The following is a 17,363-nucleotide window of genomic DNA, read 5'->3' as shown; positions in this document are numbered from 1 at the left end:
CTAAAATTCCCACTTAAAACAATTTACACACTTAATCCAACCTTAATGGACTTGGTTTTGATTTAAACATGGTAACCTTTTCTAAACTCAACCAAAAATCACTTCAGCAGTTGAAAGCAAAACATAACATGAAAACTAAGATCTAGGGCAAGAAAACTTACAATTTTCGTGGCCCTTTAAAGCTCCCAACACAAGAATTCTCAAAAACTCCCAAGAACACTCAAGAACACACCTTTCGGATTCACTCTAGATTTTCTAAAGGGAGAAGGCTCTCAATGCTCAAGAGGAGGCTTGGAGAAGTGGTGTGAAGGAAATGTGGGGGGTGAGGGAGGTATTTATAGAAGGCTTTGGGGGAGGGGACGTTGGCCTTGGTCCATGGTGATTGGGTGTAGTGGGCGGTGAAGAAAGAGGTTTGAATTTCCAACTTGGTTGCATCACCTTGTGCAGGTGAATAGTGACCCAAATCAAATGATTTTCTTCACTTTTAGGTGCTTCCATGCAAGGCGAGGGTGCAGGTGCTGCCATGGTGCATCATTAGAAGAAAAAAAAAAAGTTTATGTCATCAAGCAAGTAGATGTCGGGTTCAAGGCTGAAAATCTTGGACAATTTTGATCGTTTCTTGACTCACCCTCTTGTCCTCTCTTCATGGCTGACTTATGCAAGTCATGAGTCACTATTGGAAGGCTTTTCCAGGTGGTGTAAGGTGGGGGATTGGCTGCTAAGTGATGATGAAGTGGTAGCTCAAAGAAGAGGGTGAAGTTGGGGTGGATGTCGAGTTGTGTCTTGCACAAAAAGCCAATCGGTTTTGGCTCTATTTGAGGTGGCCTTGAGTCAAGGTTCACCATGATGACTATAGGGGCTCTTGGGGATTGGAGGAGAATGGAGGTGTCATGTGGTGGTGGCTCAGCCAAGTCCAGATGGGTAACAAAATTCAAGCCATTCGGTTTCGCTTCAACTAGGCCTGCAATGGAATTGGTTGGAAACTTTGGTTTAGTTTCCTTATGCAAAAATGAGCCATACTCAAATTGAACTAAGGGGGATAATGTGAGGTCTTAAAATACAAAAATTCCCTTGAGGAAAGAATGAAATTGGCATGGGTTAGGGGCTAAATTGGTATAATGGACCAAGAGTACACGTGTGCCGATTGGTGTGGGTTTAGGGTTTTGACATGTCATTACCCTTAATGATATGTGTGGAGATATATCTAGGGTTCTAATATGATCTAAGAATGATGCAACTGAAAAATAAAACAAGAAAATTTCAGATCAAAAAGGCTAAAAGGATTAAGAAGAAAATTAAGATCAAAACATGGTTTAAAGATCACTAATCATGGGTAAGTTTATTAATGTCCTTAACTCATGTTAGAAGCTTAATTATGGAAAATTGGGAGTCCTAAGGGGCGTGGGGTACTACTTGGACTTGAGGCAATGGTATGGTGTATATGGGCTTCAAATAGAAGTGTGAAAATGCAAGACAAGGCTTTGGGCCTTGTTTGGCTTAAAAAGGCCATGAGAGGGAGTTGCATTGTTTATGGGCTTTGGGTGTGGGTTGATGGGAGGCCTTGGTTCTAGATTTTAAGAGGTCATGAAAGACCTTAAGATCCACAAAGATGTGGCTTAAAAGGCTTGCATTATCATAAATGGGCCGTGGGTCAAAGCTAATACAAAGTTAGGCCCAAAAGGCCTTATGCCTTCCTCACACTTGGGCCAAACCTTTCTAAGGCTATCTCACAAACACTTAAACTCTTATAAGGTTTGGTTCAAGACTTGTAAGTCTTAGCCCATAACACTCTAAGGGTTTAAGGGCCTTAACAGTAGCACTATTGGGCTTGCTTACTAAACCACCCATACTTAACCCTTAAGCTTAACCACTAATGACACTAGGTGCCATAGTTTAATGGGTAAATTAAATCTAACTAACTCCCTTATAATAATAATAATAATAATAATAATAATAATAAATCTTATTCTAAAAAAAATTATAAAGCCCAAAATATAAAATAGTACTATAAGCTCATTCTAAGGGAAATTAAGGGTTAATCCTAATAGGTAATTAGGCGGGTTGTTACAATATATATTCTCAACAATTCAAAACACTAAGTCTTAGAAAATCTCATGTTTGAAATTCATTAAATATACTCCTTAGTAGGGAGAAACATTTACCCAATATTGTCATTGGTGGTGTTAAAACGGCATGGAGCAGTGGCTGTGAGTGGAGATTCTTACATTGCAAAGATAAGAATTGAGAGGGAAATAGAGAAATAAAGAACATAAATGGATTATCAAACACAAAGAGAGATAGAGATAGAGATAGAGAGAGAGAGAGATAGAGAGAGAGAGAGATGCGTGTGAGAGAAAATAAGAGAGGGGGTGTGAGAGAGAATTAGATAGAGGGGGTGTGAGAGAACTAGAGATAGAGGGACATGGGAGAACCAGAGAGAAGGGGGACATGAGAGAACCAGAGAGAGGGGGGGGATTTTAGGTCACAGGAACTTTTAGGGTGGGGAAAGTGGAGTGGGGGAAAAAAGAGAGGGCAAATCGGTGGGCTAGGCTGGGGATTGGATTATTATACCTAAGCTACGAACGGTATGAATAGGCTTGCATGACAGTAATATGACATGTATGCTTCATGACATGCACTTGAACATGCGTGACATGACTTGAAAAATGACATGACCTAATTTGACTTGAAAGATAACATGACCCATACAAAATTAACATGAAAATTTCATCTCATGTGAGTACCACGATGTCATAAATACTTATACTCATCATACCAAGGAAAAATGCCAAAACATCAAGATTATGTCAAAATGAATCAACACTTGATGTTCTTGGTCTAACACTTTCAACTTAAATCCAAGGACTCCAAAAGTCCATAAACACTCTCCTAACATGTTCATCATTCAAATCTAAGGATATCATGCTTGACTAAACAACCACAAATCACCAAATACAACCTAACACAATCGGTTTGCATGAAAACTTTAAAATCTTGTATAACATGCTTTGGACTTGGAACAATGTCACTAGATCCTTGATTTTTGTGCAATAAATCTTCAAATGACAAAACCATATACCTCATATGCAAGTCTTAACTAGATTTAAGCATTAAAACTATCATCACACCCGCGAGCCTCTAGATTGAGCTTAAGCCAAACTCTTGTATGTTCATCACCATTCCAACATGATCTAAACCATAACTCATCGAAAATAAAATCTTAATCCATAGATCAAAATCTTGAGAACAACGTACATGAAAATCAAACACATAGGATCAATTTCCTAGAACTAAAATCAAAACCTAAGCCAAAATAGAAACTGTTTTGAGCCAATTGGTTTCTAACACTTTGAAATCATGTGAAACTCTTACAAAAAATACCAACATGCTTTGAATCCAATCCTAACTTGCATATAAATATGTTATCACTTCACCATATCAATATCTACCCAATAATTTTCCAAGAAGATCATAAAACATTCAAAGTTCCACATACACATCAAAACTGTCAACACCGAAATCTGTCAACCAAAAACTGTAACTTTCATCAATCAAATCTCCACGAAACATTTTACCAACATTCACCTAGATAAGATAGACTCAAAGCTAGATAAAATGGAAGAGGTTAGCACTCAAGAAAATACTTACAAAGGCTGGAAACTCAAGAGGCAAAAACTGCCTAGAAAATCCTCTCTACTTCTCTGGAATTTGCTCTTGGAAAACAAAGGGAAAAGCGACTAAGTGTGGAGGCAAATGCAAGGGGCGTGGGGTATAGATGAAGGGGCTGACATGGCTAGGTGAGTGAGTGACAAGTGATGGGAGATTGGCTTGTGAAAGTGGAGGAGAAATGGGTTGAAGTGCTAATGCAAGCCAAATGGTTGAGAGGTAATATGTGACTTGTTTGATTGCCATCAAGATCACTATTTGGGGCTGAAACTGAGGTTGCATGATAGCCATGTCATTGCCTTGAAAGGGGGAGGAAACTTGCTCAAGAAGCATGAGCAAAAACTCATGCTGCTAGCCTCCACCATAACCCTCCACCAAGTTGCAGCTGCTGCTAGCCTCTTCAACCCAGCAGTTGCACCATCCAGAACTCACGTGCCAATGAACGAATCTTGCACGAAGCTCGCACCGTGCACTGCCGCCCCACCCCAACACCCCCACATAATTGTCGTCCAGTTCATCCACCCCTCGTAAACATCTGCCCAGACCAACCACCATAACCGCGTTCCACAGCCATGGGAAACAGCAACCCACTGCTTCTACCAAGTCAAATCCTCTATTTTTTCTCCCAAAAATAGAGCATTCTTGGAGGGCACCGTGAACAACAGCCACCACCCCACCTTCGTTCATGGCCACAGATCAGAACCATCATATCCACTGATCTGCACTCCGCTGCCTCAACCACTGCTCTCTGTCTCTCTCTCTTGGTAACACCTCCATGCACACGCCGTGTGTCACTCTTTATATCATGACTTTGTCCCTCTCTCACTCTCTCTCTTCCAGTGCTCCGCTGAGATCACCACCGCTACGTCACACGCTGCCGCGTGATCTCTCCTTGAGTAAGCCCTGCCATGCAAGTTATTTGTTTTACGCAAGTTTTGTTGATTTTCAAAGAATTAAATGAAATTACCTTAATAAACTTTACTACATGTTATATTAATGTGCTTTTAAACTTTTATTATGTATTAGTACACCCTTATATAATTATGATTACACAAAATCACTTAAGTATTTTAACATGTTATTAAGTAAAGATTTATTTTAAGAGTAAACAATATTGGTGCAATGTTATTTTTTTTTTTTTACACTTTAGATATGATTTAGTCTATTTAAAAATAATTATGGTTTATTTTAAAATATTTTAGGATAATTATATTATCTAGTATTAAACTTTATAGTTTGTTTTCATTAATAAATAGGTTAGACTTTTAAATGTTTTAGTCAAAGTTATTAAAGCAATATCGATAATTTTAGAAAGTGATGATTTATAATTTTAGGTTATGAAATTCTAAGTTTTGAGGAATTAAATAGGTTATTTTAGAAGCTTAGGATTAAATATCGAAATACGTGATTAATTGAAAATTTACGAGAATTACGTGATTATTTTATAGGTAACGATTAATTATTATTTGACATTTTTTAGGAAAATTCCAAAAAAGCAAAAAAGTCCAAGTAAGTGGGGTTCCTATACTAGACTTTGCATTAAAATAAAATGAGCTGAGGATGATTTTTTGGAAAATATACGTATTTGGTTATGAAAATAAATTTGAACTACCTCAGTTATTTGTTCTGCATTACTCGTGAGATTCTGTTTAAGAAGAAAGTATTTTCTGTCATGACTGGTGTAGACATGAGCTTATTTTTTACATTCTGTTTATGAACTTTGAAAAAGAGAGCGAATATGAAATTTTGTGCATTAATTATGAAATGTGATATGATTTTGTTCTGTTCTGAAGATTTTCTGTACTCTGGTATGATATGATGTGATTTCTGAAAACCTCTGGCATAACATTCTGTTTCTGTTTCTATTCCGTTCTGACCTCACCACGGGTGTAAAACTGTGGCCTCTGTTTGGGTTAGTACCAACTTTTCTGTTTCTGGTGCACCCACTTTGGAAACAAAGTGGTTTTCTGTGTGGTTTTTCGTATGTGCACACTCGGGGCTCCGAAAATGAATAAGGAGAAGATTCACATTCTGTTTCTGCTCGGTTAGCTACCAGGGTTTGCACAACCCTACCACGGGGGTTAAACATGGTATATGTTCTTATATGATAAGATAAGATGTGATGTGATGTTTATGCTATGCCAAAAGAATTTTGATTATGAATACTTTTGAACTTCTGTTCTGATATTTTTGATAACATGTTCTGACGCTGCATTTTGAAAATAAATATTTTGATTCTGTATTCTGAAAGAAAATATTTTGTTCTGCATTTTGAACTCTGTAAATGCTCATGTTTACACACTAGTATATGGCATCTGCTTACTGAGTTGTTGATAACTCACCCCTTATCTCCATATATTTTTCAGATAATTTTGATGGTTCAGCTAGAGAACAAGAGTATAAAGTTTTAGTAAGGTGTGATGATCGTAGTGGAATAAGTGTCTAAGGGTACAAGTGCTTATTTGAGAGTCGTAGTTAGTAAACTGATTTATTTTTCGAGTATTTTGATTTGATGAGTTAAGGATATTTTCGAGTCTTTAGAGAGTTTTTAATTTATGTTATTGAGAATTTCTTTGTTGTCCCCATGAAGGAACATAGATATTTTGGTTGATTAAATGGATTAACATTTTATAGAGTTTTCTGGATTTTATGGTTGTGTTATTGAAGTTGAAATTAAGTATTAAGAGTTAATTCTCCGGACCTTCTGGATCGGAGCGTTACACATAGTCTCTTAACGCCTTGTACTCCTGGTCGGCCATATTAACTTTGGGGGTGACGATCTCTTTCTTTTTCTCTTTATTGATCTGATGTAAGGTTCTTTCAATCTTGAGATCGAAAAGCATATGCTTTAATGATTTAGATCGGTGCATGTACTTTTAATTCCTCAAAAGAAAAAAAAAATCAAACTGAGATGTAATTTAAACAAATAAAATAAAATACAAAGTAGTAAAAATCTAGCTAGTATCAATATCAATAACAAATAATTCTTACCCGGCAACGGTGCCAAAAACTTGTTTGCATAAAAATATATCTGCAAGTACACAGAATCGTCACAAGTAGTAAAGTGTTTTAAAGAAAACGGTTATCGAACCCACAAGGAATAATTATGTTATTGAGTATTGAAATTGACTAAATTAATTACTATTTGGAAAACTGAAATTTGAATAATGGTTTATCTAAATTAAATTGAAGAAAAGAACAGTAAAATTAAAATTAAAAAATAATTAATAAGAATAGATCTAGAGCGTTTGATTTCACGTAGCAAATCTCACACAATTTATTCTTCCTTGTTATAGAATCCTAATTATCCCAAGTTGATGATAAAAATCCCTTAACTATTCATTATTTTCTCTCGAATAATACCAAAAATATCTCAAACTAATAACTCCATATCTTTGTGTGAATTTAACTAATTGAAAACTCATTAAGTTTTTTGGATTTTTCTTGAAAATTACACTAGTCGCGGTAAAGTATCTCTGTTTTAGCTAAACTAATTGTGTTTAATCTTAAATTTTTAATCACAAATCATCTCTCGGTCGCGTTGCAATCCCAAAAATCGAACAATAGTTAGCTAGAAAAATGTAAGCATTAAGAACATGGAATAAACACTCAATCATGAAAGTATTGAAAATAAAATAACTTGGAATATAAACTGTGTTCAATGCTAGGCTACATCAAAGCTCTAGAAAATAAAATTAGTTCATAATGAAATTAAAAAGAAAAAGAATAAAACTGGTGTTCTTCGTTGAAGTTGGTTGAGAAAACATGCGGCTCTCACCTCTGCTCTCCAGATCCGCCTCCTTGAAAGAAACTCAAAGAATAAATCTGGAATAATCGAAAACCTCAAACTAAGATTCAAAAACGAAAGACCCCCTATTCATCCCACAAGACGGGATTATATAGATGTCAAAATTCAAATCCGAAAACTGTGGCGCCCACGACCCCCGTGTAAGGAAAATACGGAAATCGAGACGCCGGGATGATGACAACACGGTCACACATCCCAACAAACGTGCCAAGTGTGTGTACATGCAATGGTGTACAACAACAACGCAGCGGATTAGTCAACTAAGTACCAGAATTTAAATACAAGTAAACATCAGTAAAGTTTTAAAAACAGTTATACAGTCATCCAAAATAAAGTTAACACATGTCCCAAAAATACAAAGGGTAAAATAAATAACAAGCTAGTGATCCCAGATCACTCCTCGGGCGGAGCCGTCTCCTCAGGCTCACCCTCCTCCTCCTCCTCATCTACATCAAAATCTGCGTTACCACAGAATGGTACCGCAGGTAAGTATAACCCAAAAAATATACTCAGGAATATAAAATGCATTAATACCACCAACATGCATGCATATGAAGAAATATGCATTTTCCTCAAAATATCATTTTCCCCGAAAATGATTAATTTATCAACACACGCCAAAATCCCATTTGGCCCAAAATAATCCGTAAAACATTTTCCCAGAAAATGAATTACACAAAATCCAACACACACTATTTTCCCAGAAAATAGTCCATTTTTAGTGTATGCACCATGATCTCCCCTATGGGTCATCCGCACACCCTGGCTTTGTAGCGATGCCCACTTACGCGCCCAACACGTTCGTGGGTACATCCACTACACAACGAACGATGCCCAGTTCCGCGCCCAGCGCGTACATGGCCAGACATCCTCTAGTCCCCGCCAGCAGAAGGACCACGGAGTCGGCACGAATCACTCGTCCGATCCCATTTCGCCCAGCGACAATCCAAGGGACGTTACTCAGTTTATTCCGCTCCCGAGTAACCAGAGGAGCTCCACCGAGATAATGCCTCATCTCGGCTTGGGGTTCGTGATACACACGCACCCAACAAATCATTCACACGAAAACCCAGTTTTCATAAACACATGAACATGAATGCAATACACGAAAACCCAGTTTTCCTTTACAAACATGATCATGCATGGAACCATGAAATGTACATGAACCAACCAATCCAAAATCCATCAATAACCAATAACCAATAACCAATCCAATCCAAATCCATCCGACCCCCGTACTCCTCGGACTCAGTCCGGCATGCCAAAAAATACAGTGAAAAGCGTTAGTGCAAAAATACATAAAATTCATGAGAATACTTTGGAGAAATACTTACAGCGCTATATGATAATTTCCGGAGGATCACGAAGCTGAAAAAGGCGACGTCTGAGCAACACCACAGTGTAAAATACACTGTGGCCGTGGGTCACAAATACCCACTTTTCAACGGAGACAAACGAAGACCCCAAAATGGTAGGGTAGGGCCTAGAGAGGTCGGTGAAACCAATGGTGGTGGTGGTTTGCCGTGGGTGGCGGCGCAAGGGGCGGTTTTAAGGCCAAAAAGTCGAAATCGGAAATGTACTTAGTGTGGCTTCACCGGTGACGGATCGGAGCTGGGGTTGGGTCCAAAGGGTTGCCAAGAGGTCGGGGATGAAGTGGTAGGAAGATGGTGGCCGGAGGTTGAGCGACGGCGGCGCGCGAAGGAAGTGAAGGCCGCGGCAGGGTGTTGCGCGTGGAGGCTAACGGCGGCGAGGTAGGAGCTGAGATTCACGGGGAATGGTCGCCGGCCGATGGGGAGGGGAACGGAAGGGGCGGTGTTGGTCACGGGAGGCGCACGGCGGCGCTGGGTGGAAGAGAAAGAAACAGACGGAAGAGAGAGGGAGGGGGCTAGGCTTCGCGGCGCGCGGGAAAGGAAAATACTGGGAGAAGAAAAAGAAAAGAAAGAAAAGAAAAGGAGGAAAAGAAAAATAGGGGAAAAGAAATGAGGTACAATCCTCATAACTTGGGTCACGAAAATGATCCAACGGAAACGATTTTAAAACCACAAATTAAATAAAATAATTTAAACGTAATGGTAAAGTCAAATTGAAATAATTAAATCACCCAGTAATTAATTTAAATATTAAAAGCAATTTAAATGCATAACAATAAATAAATATTAAAAAGCACATAAAAATAATTTTCATCAAATTAAAAATCCTAAAAATAACCCAATTAAAATCCAGTAATTTTAAAACAAAAGAATAATTTTTTGAATAACATAAAAATAATCCTTCAATAAAAATACACTAAAATACGGGATGTTACATCCTCCCCCCCTTAAAAAAAAATTTCGTCCTCGAAATTAGCAAGGTCAAACATTAAACTAAGACAGGAACAAGATTCAACCGAGAGCATACTTAGAACATACCGTCAAAATCAAACAAACAAGTAAGGATAATGCTCTCTCATGTCGGCTTCTCTTTCCCAAGAGAAATCTTGAACCAACGGATCACCCCATGACACTTTCACCATAGGTATTGTCTTGAACCTTAATCTTTGCTCTTTCCAATCTACAATCTGCGTCGGGGCAACTTCATAAGTAAGGTTAGGCTGAAGTTGAATGCGTTCAGGGTCAACAAAACGTGGCTCTTGCTGTCCAAAACTCTTCTTCAATGAAGACACATGGAACACATCATGAACATCCCCAAAATAATCCGGCAAGGCAACTCTATAAGCAACAAGCCCAACTTTCTCTACGATCTGAAAAGGGCCAACATATCTTGGACTAAGCTTTCCTTTCTTACCAAAGCGCTTAACGCCTTTCATAGGAGAGACTTTAAGATAAACCCAATCACCTTCTTCAAAGGATAAGTCTATTCTTCTTGTATCTGCGTAACTCTTCTGGCGACTTTGCGCTTCTGCCATTTTAGTCCTTATGAACTGAACTTGATCCTTCATTTCTTGAATTATCTCAAGCCCAATTACTTTACTCTCGCCGACTTCATCCCAACACAAGGGCGATCTGCACTTCCTTCCATACAAAGCTTCATACGGGGCCATCAGGATGGAAGAATGGAAACTGTTATTATAAGAGAATTCAATAAGCGGTAGATGATTCTCCCAACTTCCTTGAAATCCTATGACACAAGACCGCAACATATCCTCTAGAGTCTGAATAGTACGCTCTGATTGACCGTCTGTTTGATGGTGATATGCACTACTAAACTTCAACTTAGTGCCTAAAGCCGCCTGCAAGCTCTTCCAAAAATGGGACGTAAACCGCGGGTCCCGATCTGACACGATACTCTTGGGTACTCCATGCAAACGCACTATCTCCTTGACATATAACCGAGTCAACTTACCCAAAGAGTCAGTATTATTAACAGGCAAGAAATGGGCACTCTTGGTCAACCGATCAACAATCACCCAAATTGAGTTCTTCTCACTAGGAGTCCTCGGTAAACCTACAACAAAATCCATAGAAATATCATCCCACTTCCACTCAGGAATAGGGAGAGGTTGAAGTCTACCAGCAGGTCTTTGATGCTCAGCCTACTCGACGACACGTGTCACATTTCTCAATAAACAAAGCGATGTCCAACTTCATTCCTCCCCACCAGAAATTCCTCTTGCTGAGAACTCTCGATAAGAAGTCTCCTCATTCCATAAAGGAGAGAGTCCAAATCTGATGACTCTGCTTCATCCACTTGTTGAGACTTTCTACTCAAAGCATCAGCGACTAGATTTGCCTTTCCTGGATGATACTTAATCTCACATTGATAGTCGCTAATCAGCTCTAACCACCGTCTCTGTCTCATATTGAGATTCTTCTGAGTAAATAGATGCTTCAAGCTCTTGTGGTCAGTAAAAACTTCACAGGCTTCACCATACAGATAATGCCGCCAAATCTTAAGAGCAAAAACTATTGCCGCCAACTCCAAATCAACACCTATGCTACAACTTCTAAACCTCCATTGAATTCTACTTTTGGTAACCTAATAGCCACTTCCAAAGCTAACCATCAATAACAAATTGCACAACTAAATTATTAATCTCCAATTACAAGTATCTTGTCAAAATTCAAGTCACCACTAATTCCCCAAAATCAGCACAATCTGAGCTCCTGACTACAACCAAAAATACCACGCTCCTGCTGCGCACTCTGATATTCGCAACATGCATAAAACTTATGTCCTCAAGAAACTAACACCATCGAGTACAAGGTAGCTCCATTCCTATTGACCAAAAACTCTTATCACATCTTGGTAGAAAAAAACTCCATTTCCAAAAACCACGAATTAAAACTCAAATTCCTCAATTAACTCTCGCAGCCTTAATCAAAATCAATTCCATACAATACATCCATGATCATTGACAGAAACCCAAACTCAAACAACCTCGGCTTCCCAAATTGAAAATAAGCAGTCTCAACCCAAAAGCTCATCACTTACATTCTGAACATCTAATCTAGCGGTGACTAAACTCACTACGAACCACCATAGACTACACCAAAACATTATCAAAACCTTCTTGGTAACTCCCTCACTTATCTCTACTCCTACAAGCTAGCATTAACATAACTAGTTCCTTCAATAGTACATCACTATTAAACCTCAAGGCAAACCATACTGCTCAATCTTCAATCCACCAAAAGTCATTGCAAAGCACCCAAGGATCCTAATGCTTTATTAACCGCATACTTGATCATCTTATCCACTGTTGATACCTAAGGTTTAACTTCGAAGATCTTATCATACACCATACATGATGTCCCAACAATCTCTCTTCCAGTTAAATAACAATTTCCTTAATTCAACCAACTGGATGCTCAATTTCCAAAAGAAAGTATAACCTCAAAAATTTAAATTCCTAGGTGAACTCAGGTCACAATTAATTCCTGAAGATAATCACAATAACTATTCCCAACCATGCTTCATTGAGTAACCCACTTCAATTGCACACTTCGATCAACTCACCAAAAACTCCAAGCCAAAGTCTCTTAAATTACCACTACTATACATCAATGTCACGCACCCTTAGCCAAAACCAATAATCCTCCAAACGTGCAGATGATCATCATTACCATTTCCATCACTAGACCTATATCCTCGAAATGAACAAGAATCATTTCCTAAATCTGCACCATCTATTATCCTTAAAATTGATACGGATTAAATCCTCAACCTATCACTGAAACATCGAGCTAAAAGCAATAATCTTTCGAATTAGATCAACATCCTCAATCCTCAGAAAATACACGAACTAGATAATTCCCTTCAGTCTCCAAAGAAATTATCCTAAAAAAAATTCTCATATCAGTAACTCAACTCTCATCAATCCTATTTTAATTCAGTCCTTCAACTTTGTAATTCTAAAACCTTAAACAAAATAAAATCATTTTCCGAAATCCTTAAAATCGATGACCTCAAATCTAAAACATTCACCCTATAAAACTTGTAAATTCTAAAACCCCAAATGTTATCAAATTGCTTATTGAACTTACCACCTTAAATCTCATAACTTATTTCCTAAAAACTATAAAGCCTCAAACCTCATATGAACTTATCATAAATCTAACCTTGAATTTTGTTGAACTTACAACCTCCTACCCCAAAAACTCATTACATAAATTCTACGGAACCTAAGACCTTAATTATCCTAAGCAATTTAAAATTATTCCCCTCCTTAGCAGCAATTCGAATTCCTACTCCAAAAAGTTCACTCTGACCAAGATGTTCGAACCTCGATATTAAAACAAACCAATCACCAAGAGTTCAAACCTATTACACCAAATGTTCAAGCCTAACAATGGCCTTCTCAGTCGTACCATCTCCTGTTATATCATAATCCTTAACCCGCCTTTCAATTCCGAACAAAACAAAACAAAACAAAACAAAATCAAATCATATCAAATAAAATTTCATACATAAAATAGCATACGACAAAATGCATAAAATCAATGAAGTAGCTCACAATAAAATGATTAAAACAATAAAATAACATACCATAAAATAAATCAATAAAATAAATAAACAAACAAGTAATATACAATAACTAAATAAAACCAATAAAAACCACAAACTTTAAATTAAATAATTTTCAAATCACAACTTTTAAAACTTTCTGGTACTGCACCTATGGGACATGTGGTTTTACCCAGAGCCGAACTGCTCTGATACCACCTGTGGCGCCCACGACCCCCGTGTAAGGAAAATACGGAAATCGAGACGCCGGGATGATGACAACACGGTCACACATCCCAACAAATGTGCCAAGTGTGTGTACATGCAATGGTGTACAACAACAACGCAGCGGATTAGTCAACTAAGTACCAGAATTTAAATACAAGTAAACATCAGTAAAGTTTTAAAAACAGTTATACAGTCATCCAAAATAAAGTTAACACATGTCCCAAAAATACAAAGGGTAAAATAAATAACAAGCTAGTGATCCCAGATCACTCCTCGGGCGGAGCCGTCTCCTCAGGCTCACCCTCCTCCTCCTCATCTGCATCAAAATCTGCGTTACCACAGAATGGTACCGCAGGTAAGTATAACCCAAAAATATACTCAGGAATATAAAATGCATTAATACCACCAACATGCATGCATATGAAGAAATATGCATTTTCCTCAAAATATCATTTTCCCCGAAAATGATTAATTTATCAACACACGCCAAAATCCCATTTGGCCCAAAATAATCCGTAAAACATTTTCCCAGAAAATGAATTACACAAAATCCAACACACGCTATTTTCCCAGAAAATAGTCCATTTTTAATGTATGCACCATGATCTCCCCTATGGGTCATCCGCACACCCTGGCTTTGTAGCGATGCCCACTTACGCGCCCAACACGTTCGTGGGTACATCCACTACACAACGAGCGATGCCCAGTTCCGCGCCCAGCGCGTACATGGCCAGACATCCTCTAGTCCCCGCCAGCAGAAGGACCACGGAGTCGGCACGAATCACTCGTCCGATCCCATTGTCGCCCAGCGACAATCCAGGGGACGTTACTCAGTTTATTCCGCTCCCGAGTAACCAGAGGAGCTCCACCGAGATAATGCCCCATCTCGGCTTGGGGTTCGTGATACACACGCACCCAACAAATCATTCACATGAAAACCCAGTTTTCATAAACACATGAACATGAATGCAATACACGAAAACCCAGTTTTCCTTTACAAACATGAATGCATGCATGAAATGCACATGAACCAACCAATCCAAAATCCATCAATAACCAATAACCAATAACCAATAACCAATCCAATCCAATCAAACCAACAACTCCAATCACAAATCCATCCGACCCCCGTACTCCTCGGACTCAGTTCCGGCATGCCAAAAAAATACAGTGAAAAGCGTTAGTGCAAAAATACATAAAATTCATGAGAATACTTTGGAGAAATACTTACAGCGCTATATGATAATTTCCGGAGGATCACGAAGCTGAAAAAGGCGACGTCTGAGCAACACCACAGTGTAAAATACACTGTGGCCGTGGGTCACAAATACCCACTTTTCAACGGAGACAAACGAAGACCCCAAAATGGTAGGGTAGGGCCTAGAGAGGTCGGTGAAACCAATGGTGGTGGTGGTTTGCCGTGGGTGGCGGCGCAAGGGGCGGTTTTAAGGCCAAAAAGTCGAAATCGAAAATGTACTTAGTGTGGCTTCACCGGTGACGGATCGGAGCTGGGGTTGGGTCCAAAGGGTTGCCAAGAGGTCGGGGATGAAGTGGTAGGAAGATGGTGGCCGGAGGTTGAGCGACGGCGGCGCGCGAAGGAAGTGAAGGCCGCGGCAGGGTGTTGGGCGTGGAGGCTAACGGCGGCGAGGTAGGAGCTGAGATTCACGGGGAATGGTCGCCGGCCGATGGGGAGGGGAACGGAAGGGGCGGTGTTGGTCACGGGAGGCGCACGGCGGCGCTGGGTGGAAGAGAAAGAAACAGACGGAAGAGAGAGGGAGGGGGCTAGGCTTCGCGGCGCGCGGGAAAGGAAAATACTGGGAGAAGAAAAAGAAAAGAAAGAAAAGAAAAGGAGGAAAAGAAAAATAGGGGAAAAGAAATGAGGTACAATCCTCATAACTTGGGTCACGAAAATGATCCAACGGAAACGATTTTAAAACCACAAATTAAATAAAATAATTTAAACGTAATGGTAAAGTCAAATTAAAATAATTAAATCACCCAGTAATTAATTTAAATATTAAAAGCAATTTAAATGCATAACAATAAATAAATATTAAAAAGCACATAAAAATAATTTTCATCAAATTAAAAATCCTAAAAATAACCCAATTAAAATCCAGTAATTTTAAAACAAAAGAATAATTTTTTGAATAACATAAAAATAATCCTTCAATAAAAATACACTAAAATACGGGATGTTACAGAACTTTGTATTTCAAGAACCGAAGGGTCATCCCAGCAGACCAAGAGTTAAAAGGAAAGGTAATGAAGGAAGCTCATAACACACCTTACACTGCTCATCCCGGTAGTACAAAGATGTACCAGGATCTGAAGCAGCATTTCTGGTGGGCAGGAATGAAAAAGGACGTGGCAGATTTTGTGAACAAGTGTTCAGTATGCAGATTAGTTAAAGCGGAACACCAGAAACCAGCAGGTGAATTGCAGCCACTGCCAATCCCGGAATGGAAATGGGAGGATATCTCAATGGATTTTGTAGTGGGTTTTCCAAGAACCTCAGCTAGAAATGATGCTATCTGGGTGATAGTGGACCGTCTGACAAAAAGTGCTCACTTTATACCCATCAAGAATACAGATTCTTTGGAGAGATTAACGAGGATTTATTTAGCTGAGATTGTCAGATTGCATGGAGTGCCTAAGACGATTGTGTCCAATAGAGACCCTCGTTTCACGTCGCGTTTCTGGCAAAGTTAAGACTTAATGGGAACTAGATTGAAGTTCAGTAGTGCTTACCATCTGCAAACAGATGGGCAAACATAAAGGACAATACAAACTTTGGAAGATATGCTAAGAGCCTGTGTATTGGAAAATGAGGGGAACTGGGAGAAGCAACTACCTTTGATAGAATTTGCTTACAACAATAGTTTCCAGGCCACAATTCAAATGGCACCTTATGAAGCCTTGTACGGCCGAAAGTGTAGATCTCCGTTGTATTGGGACGAAGTAGGGGAAAGCATAGTGTTTGGGCCCGAAGTCTTGCAAGAGATAAAGGAACAAGTCCACATGATCAGAGAAAGGATGAAAACTACACAGAGCTTACAAAAGAGTTACGCTGATAATCGAAGGAGGAGTTTAGAATTCGAAGTTGGAGATTGGGTCTATGTGAAAGTATCCCCTATGAGAGGAGTAAGTCGTTTCGGAGTGAAGGGAAAATTAAGTCCAAGATACGTGGGACCCTATGAAATAGTGGAGAAGGTGGGAACAGTTGCGTACCGTCTGGAGCTACCAACTGAGTTCCATGGAATCCACAATGTATTCCACGTGTCCTCTTTGAAGAAGAGTTTTGGGAACCTGATACCGGCAGTGGTGGATCCCGCTAGTGTACCTTTACAGTCCAACTTGACCTACGAGGAGAAGCCAGTTCAGATCATTGACTGGAAGGAAAAAGAATTACGGAACCGCAAGATTCCACTAGTCAAAGTACTTTGGCAAAACCATAATATTCAAGAGGCAACTTGGGAGAAGGAAGTCGATATGCAAGCCAAGTTCCCCCAGTTATTTGTTACCTAATCCAGTCTTATTTTGTTTTGTTTTCGGCTCAGTCGATATTTTGTGCTTCACTTTGTATGGGATTGCTATATCAGATGTGGTAATTCGTTGTTTGGTTATTACTAAAGTATATGTTTCCATTACAGAGTTTTGTAGGCCATTTTTAGTGTGTATACTATAGAATGTTCTCCATGTTGATTGTATTCTTTTT

Source organism: Juglans regia, chromosome 13, assembly GCF_001411555.2.
Source record: "Juglans regia cultivar Chandler chromosome 13, Walnut 2.0, whole genome shotgun sequence".
Taxonomy (NCBI): domain Eukaryota; kingdom Viridiplantae; phylum Streptophyta; class Magnoliopsida; order Fagales; family Juglandaceae; genus Juglans; species Juglans regia.
This window is presented reverse-complemented; position numbering follows the sequence as displayed.